The sequence below is a fragment of the Aristolochia californica genome, unplaced genomic scaffold, assembly GCF_029961685.1.
Source record: "Aristolochia californica isolate CCGP_79_NKW_82.1479 unplaced genomic scaffold, dmAriCali1.0.hap1 SCAF_6, whole genome shotgun sequence".
Taxonomy (NCBI): domain Eukaryota; kingdom Viridiplantae; phylum Streptophyta; class Magnoliopsida; order Piperales; family Aristolochiaceae; genus Aristolochia; species Aristolochia californica.
In genome coordinates this window covers 27,804,444-27,810,727 of record NW_027182257.1, presented here as the reverse complement: position 1 = coordinate 27,810,727, position 6,284 = coordinate 27,804,444, and positions in this window count along the sequence as shown.

Genomic DNA, 6,284 nt, shown 5'->3' with positions numbered 1-6,284 from the left:
TTGTCAGGTAACAAACATATGTTTCATTCATTGTCTCCATGTCTTCCTCATAAATTGGTCACTATTGCTAATGGTTCCCAAACCAAGGTGCTTGACAAGGGTTCATCCTTTCTTACCGCGTCTATTCCTCTCCAATAAGTGTTATTTGTTCCTCAATTTCCGTTAAATTTGCTCTCCATTAGTCAATTAACCAAACAATTGAATTGTTCTATCACCGTATATATTTCAGGATCTAACTACAAAACAAGTGATTGGTGGCGGCCATGAAAAAAAGGGATATATACTATTTTACTCTTCCACATGTAGCTGTTATTTCATCCACTACATCCGAGGCTCAACTGTGGCACAACCGGCTTGGTCATCCATCTACCTCGTCACTTCGTTCTTTAGTTCCACTTCTTAAATCTTTGTCTAATTTTAATTGTGAGGCATGTCAATTAAGTAAGCATGTTAGGAGTACATATTCTCCTCGTCTTACAACTACTAGTACTTCTCCGTTGGCATTAATACATTCTGATGTATGAGGCCCTTTAAAGTCTCTAACATTTCTCAGGTTCAATATTTTATTACTTTTGTGGATGATTTTACTCGAGTGACTTGGTTGTTTTTGTTTAAAGAATGATCAGAAATTCTTTCTATTTTTAAAAACTTTCATGCAATGGTTCTAACACAATTTGGAAAAAAATTCAAATCCTTAGATCCGATAATTGTAAAGAATATTTGTGTAATGAGTTTAAATCATTTAGTGAGGGTAAAGGGCTTCTTCATAAAAAATCATGTGCCTATACCCCTAAAAAAATGTTGTTGCTGAAAGAAAGAACCATCACCTCCTTGAAGTTGCTTGGGGCCTCCTTTACTTCATGAAGGTACCCTACTTTTATTGGTGTCATACTATTCTTACAACATGCTTTCTCATCAATAGGTTACCTTCATCAGTACTTAGAAATCAATTTTCGTATTCTTTTTTGTTTCGTGGTGAAGATCCATTTTCTCTTCCTCTTAAAGTATTTGGTTGTACATGTATTGTTCATGATACTTCACCACATAAAAGTAAACTTGATCCTCGGTCTATGAGGTGTATTTTTTTGGGATATTCTCGAAGTCAAAAAGGATATATTTTTAATAATCCTACACTTCGGTGGTTGATAGTATCTTGGGATGTGACTTTCATTGAAGACACTTCCTTCTACTCCTCACATGAGGCTCCTCTAGGGATTACATTTCCTCCTACCACTCCATGCTCGCTTGTGCCATTTCATGAAGATATTACTCAACCCCCTGAATCACTGACCATCCCCTCACCGGTGGAGTTGTCTAATCCACCTAAGGTAAGTCTTTCTCCTCCTATGTTTGGGCCTGAATTTGATACTTGGCCTATTCCATTACAAAAGAAAACCCGTTCTTGCACTACGTCTCATCCAATTGCCAATTTTATGTCTTCTCATCGTTTTTCTTCTGAGAGTGTTCAGTTTCTTGCTTCTCTTTCGTTTGTTTCCATACCACAATCCTATGAGGAGGCCCTGAAGCATCCATAATGGAAGGGGGCAATGGATGAAGAAATGCATGCATTATATGAAAATCATATATGGACATTGGCATCGCTCCCAAAAAAGAATAGATCGATTGGTTGTAGATGGTTTTTTTTGGTTAACACACAACCCAGATGGGTTGGTTGCTCACCTTAAAGCACGTTTGGTTGCAAAATGTTATACTTTGTGCTATATAGATTATGAAGAAACTTTCTCTCTAGTTGCAAAACTGAACTCGGTATGTATAATCCTCTTTATTGCTAACTCATTTTGGCCAGTATATCACCTCGATGCAAAAAATACATTTTCAAATGGTAATATATGCGAAAAAATTTATATGGTCCAACCACCAGGATATGTGGTTGACGTGGAGTCTGTATGCTGGTTAAAGAAATCTTTATATGGGCTTAAACAGTCCGCTCAGGCCTGGTTTAATAAATTCAGTCAAGCTCTTCTATGATTTGGTTTTCATAGGTGCTCGGTTGATCACTTAATATATGTTAAAGATACTATCAAAGGGAAGATATTATTGCCCGTGTATGTTGATGATATTATCTTGACTGGAAATGACGCTCATAGTATACAAGAAGTGAAGAATATGATATGTAAAGAGTTCAAGACTAAAGATTTGGGTAAGCTCAAATATTTTTGGGTAGAGAAGTCCTTCAATCAAATCATGGAATAGTATTGTCTCAAAGAAAATACATCTTGGATCTTCTTGAGGAAACAAGAATGAAGGGTTGTAGACTAGTTGATACACCTATGGATGCGAATGAAAAATTGTGTGCCTCAACTGGAGAAGATGTTGACATTAGAAAATATCAATGACTTGTGGGAAAATTAATCTATCTCATGGTAACCAGGCAAGATATATCATATGCTTTGAGTGTGGTAAGCCAATTCATGCACAAACCATTAATTACTCACTGGCATGCGTTGGAACGAATACTAAGATACTTAAAAGGTGTTTCAGGAAGAGGATTTCCATATAAACAACATGGTCACTTCAATATAGAAGGCTTCTAAAATGCAGATTGGGTTGGATATCCCGATGATAGAAAATCTACCTTTGGGTATTGTACCCTTGTTGTGGGAGGAGGAGGAGGAGGAGGGGTGGGGGGGGGGGGGGGGGGGGGGGGGGGGGGGGGGGGACTTGTCGCATGGAAAAGCAAAAAGCAAAAAGCAAAATGTGGTTGCAAGATCTAGTGCTGAAGCAGAATACCGAGCTATGGCCCACACTGTAAGTGAACTTTTATGGATAAAGACTCTTTTTACTGAATTGGGATTTTATAAAGGAGGCTCTATAGGCCTACATTGTGATAATCAAACAACTATTCACATTACGTCAAATCCAATCTTCCATGAAAGAACTAAACATATTGAAGTGGATTGTCATTTTATTCGGGAAAAGTTTCAAGCAGGAATAATTTCTCTTAAGTATGTTTCATCTCAAGAGCAATTTGATGATATCCTCTCCAAACAGGGAACATCAATAAATTCTATCTTATATAGGTGGCAAACTAGATATTTATGATGTATTTTCTTCTCCAGCTTGAGGTAGAGTGTTGGAAAATGGGCTCAAGCCCACAAGCTCAATGCTAGAAGCCCACACGTCAAAGGAGTGGCAAAGTGGTTATTTATGGTATGTTCCATAAGGATAACATGAAGATGTAAATACATTGTCTTAGTATATCTTTTAATCTATTGATTTTTAACCCAAAGGGCTTTGTAACACTATAAATCAGAGCATTGGCTAAGAGGTAAGGCATTCAAGCCTTTTCCTCTCTTTGGAAAAACGTCTAGCCACTCTCTCTTCTCCCTTGACGGATTCTCTCCTTCCCTTAATCCAAACTATCCTCTCTAACGTCCTCCTCCTTTCTCCATCCTCTCTCTCTTCTCTCCTTCTTCTTCCATGTTAACCTGGAGTCATTCTCATGGGGTCATAACTTCTACAACCGCCTTCCATCCTGGATGCTTTAAGGCCTCCTAATAGGATTGTGGTATGGAAACAGATGAAAGAGAAGCAAGAAACTAGACACACTCAGAAGATAAGCGATGAGAAGACATAAAATTGGCAAGTGGATGAGACGTAGTACAAGAACGGGTTTCTTTTCGTAACACAATAGGCCAAGTATCAAATTCAGGCCCAAACATAGGAGGAGGAGAAAGTTTTACTTCAGGTGGATTAGACAACTCTGCAGGTGAGGGGACGACCGGTGCTTCAGGGGGTTGTGTAATATCTTCATTAAATGGCACACACGGGCATGGAGTGGTAGGAGGAAATGTAAACCCTAGAGCCTCATGTGAGGAGTAGAAGGAAGTGTCTTCAAAGATGGCCATATCCCGAAATACCTTCAACCTTCGAAGTGTAGGATCATAACAAATATATCCTTTATGAGTTCGAGAATACCCCAAAAAATACATATCAGAGACCGAGGATCAAGTTTACTTTTATGTGGTGAAGTATCATGAACAAAACATGTGCAAACAAATACTTTTAAGAGGAATAGAAAACGAATCTTCACCATGACACAGAATAGAATATGGATTTTGATTTCTAAGTACTGATGAAGGTAACCTATTGATGAGTGATTAGTGCAAAACTGCAAGTGCACAGTATCGAAGTTTTATAGTAAAGTGATGAGAAAAGTATCGTCCTCAGGGATTGGTAACTTACTTTTGATAAATACCAAAATTATACTAATCTTAATTTTATCTAGAGAAATCACTTAGATTTTTGTAATTGCAATTCAAAATAAAATCAATTCAAAGAAAAATACGCAAAGGATAAGAAAAATGATGTTTGAAGATCAAATTAATGGGAAAGAAAACTTCTAGGAAATCAATTTCACCTAATTCCTCATTATGCTTTACTCATCTAACTAATTTCATTTAATTCTTTCTGTTTATTATCAAATCTCTAATTCATCCAAAAGCCTCTTTCGATAGTCAATTGGAAATTATTCTTGTTCATCATTTTACACTAGAGTATGTAAATTAATAAAGCAAGAATGCATTATGACTCATGATTTAAATACTACATAAGTTCATACAAGTCTTTCAATCTCTATATTTACCTATGCCAAAATATTCAAGATCTATCCTATAATTCCCTCTTTCGATAGCAAATCATAAGATTAGAATCATCTAATTAATGGCCTGTTAACTAGAAGAAATAAACTCAAAATAAATCATATAAAGAAAGAAAGAATTACTTTAAGTTAGCATAAAAAATCATGCATAGTTCAGAACCAGATTACATTGTTTTTCTAGAATAAATAACATTTAGTTCATGCTAAAAATTAAATTTAACATAAATGAACTCACCATAATTTTCTGAGAATAATGGAAGGAAAATGAACATTTAAAAATAGTCCTCGCAGTCGCCGTTCTCTGTTTCTCTTCCGTCTTCGTAGTCACCGTTCTCTGTTTGTCTTCTGACTTTCCAATCACCGTTCTTCTTCAAAAACACCAGGAAAATATTCACTATCTCCCTCTCCCATTTGTGCAGTCGAACGTTAAAATAGAGGAAATCTTCAAAATCCCCAAAATTTTCTGCTATCTTTCGAAGTTATTTTTGTCGCTTGATCAGATCGGCTGTTGAGTCTCGGACCAGACCTTGCCGGGTCAACAGCGAACCGGGCTGCCCTTCTTGCTACTGTCGAGCAACACCTGTCAACTATGTTAACTTGGGCAAACTCGGTTCGGGTCAACTCAGTGGGTCAGCTCGACTTGGGCCACTTATTTTCATGCCTCAATATACGTGTCTTTAACACCTTGAAAAATATCAAACTTGATCTTTATCCTCAAATTGCACCGATAAAATTTAGATCTTTATTTTCTTTAAATCTGCCATAAAATTTAATTTACAACAATGAAACCTAAAATCAATGAAAATAAATAAAATTAGACTAAGTTTTAAAGTTAAGAGGTGATAAAATATATTAAATTATGCAAGTCATCAAACATCCCCAAACTTAATACTTTGTTTATCCTCAAACAAAAAGAAAATAAAATAAAATACTACTTTAGGCAATATCAACCAGACCCCAGAGAGAAGTATCATCACTCACCAAGTCACGATCTGAATTTAGATTTCATCACTATTATCTTACTCTTGTCACATCAAAGATAGCAGGAAAATCAATAAAAAAATTAGCAATTTGTCAAGCAAGAGTTAAGCGTTTACTTCAACCTAAAGCTATGACCTTGAGTGTGTGTGTGATATAGTCAATTTAACCTCAAACCACCTGCAAACTCAAATAAAAGTAGAACAACTAAATTCAGAAATATTCTCTCAAAACTTAACCCCATAAGTCCAATTTTCAGAAATCCTCTCCACCAATGTAGTCAACACCAAAATCAGAGATCAAAAGGTCTTCAATCAGGTTGTAGTGACAGGCCACAGGGTGAGGGTTAAGAAAGAAATAGATATGGAAAATCAAAGCGAACTGGGAAAATACGTGGTGAAAAGAACAATAAAAGAGATATCCATAAGATTCAAACCATAGCTTTTCCTCAACCATATGCTCATACTGGTGACATTATTGTTGCTATAATCAACCGATTAATACCAACTACTCTAACAAAATCTGAAGAGATACATACTCCACTCATACTTTTTTTTTTTTTTTCACTTTGATCAAATAGAGCAAACATAATATGATAATTTTCTTTGAACTAACTTTCTCTTTAAATGTAAATTTCCACCAATGTATTTTCTCAATTCATTAAAGGTAGATTCATGGTTTTTCA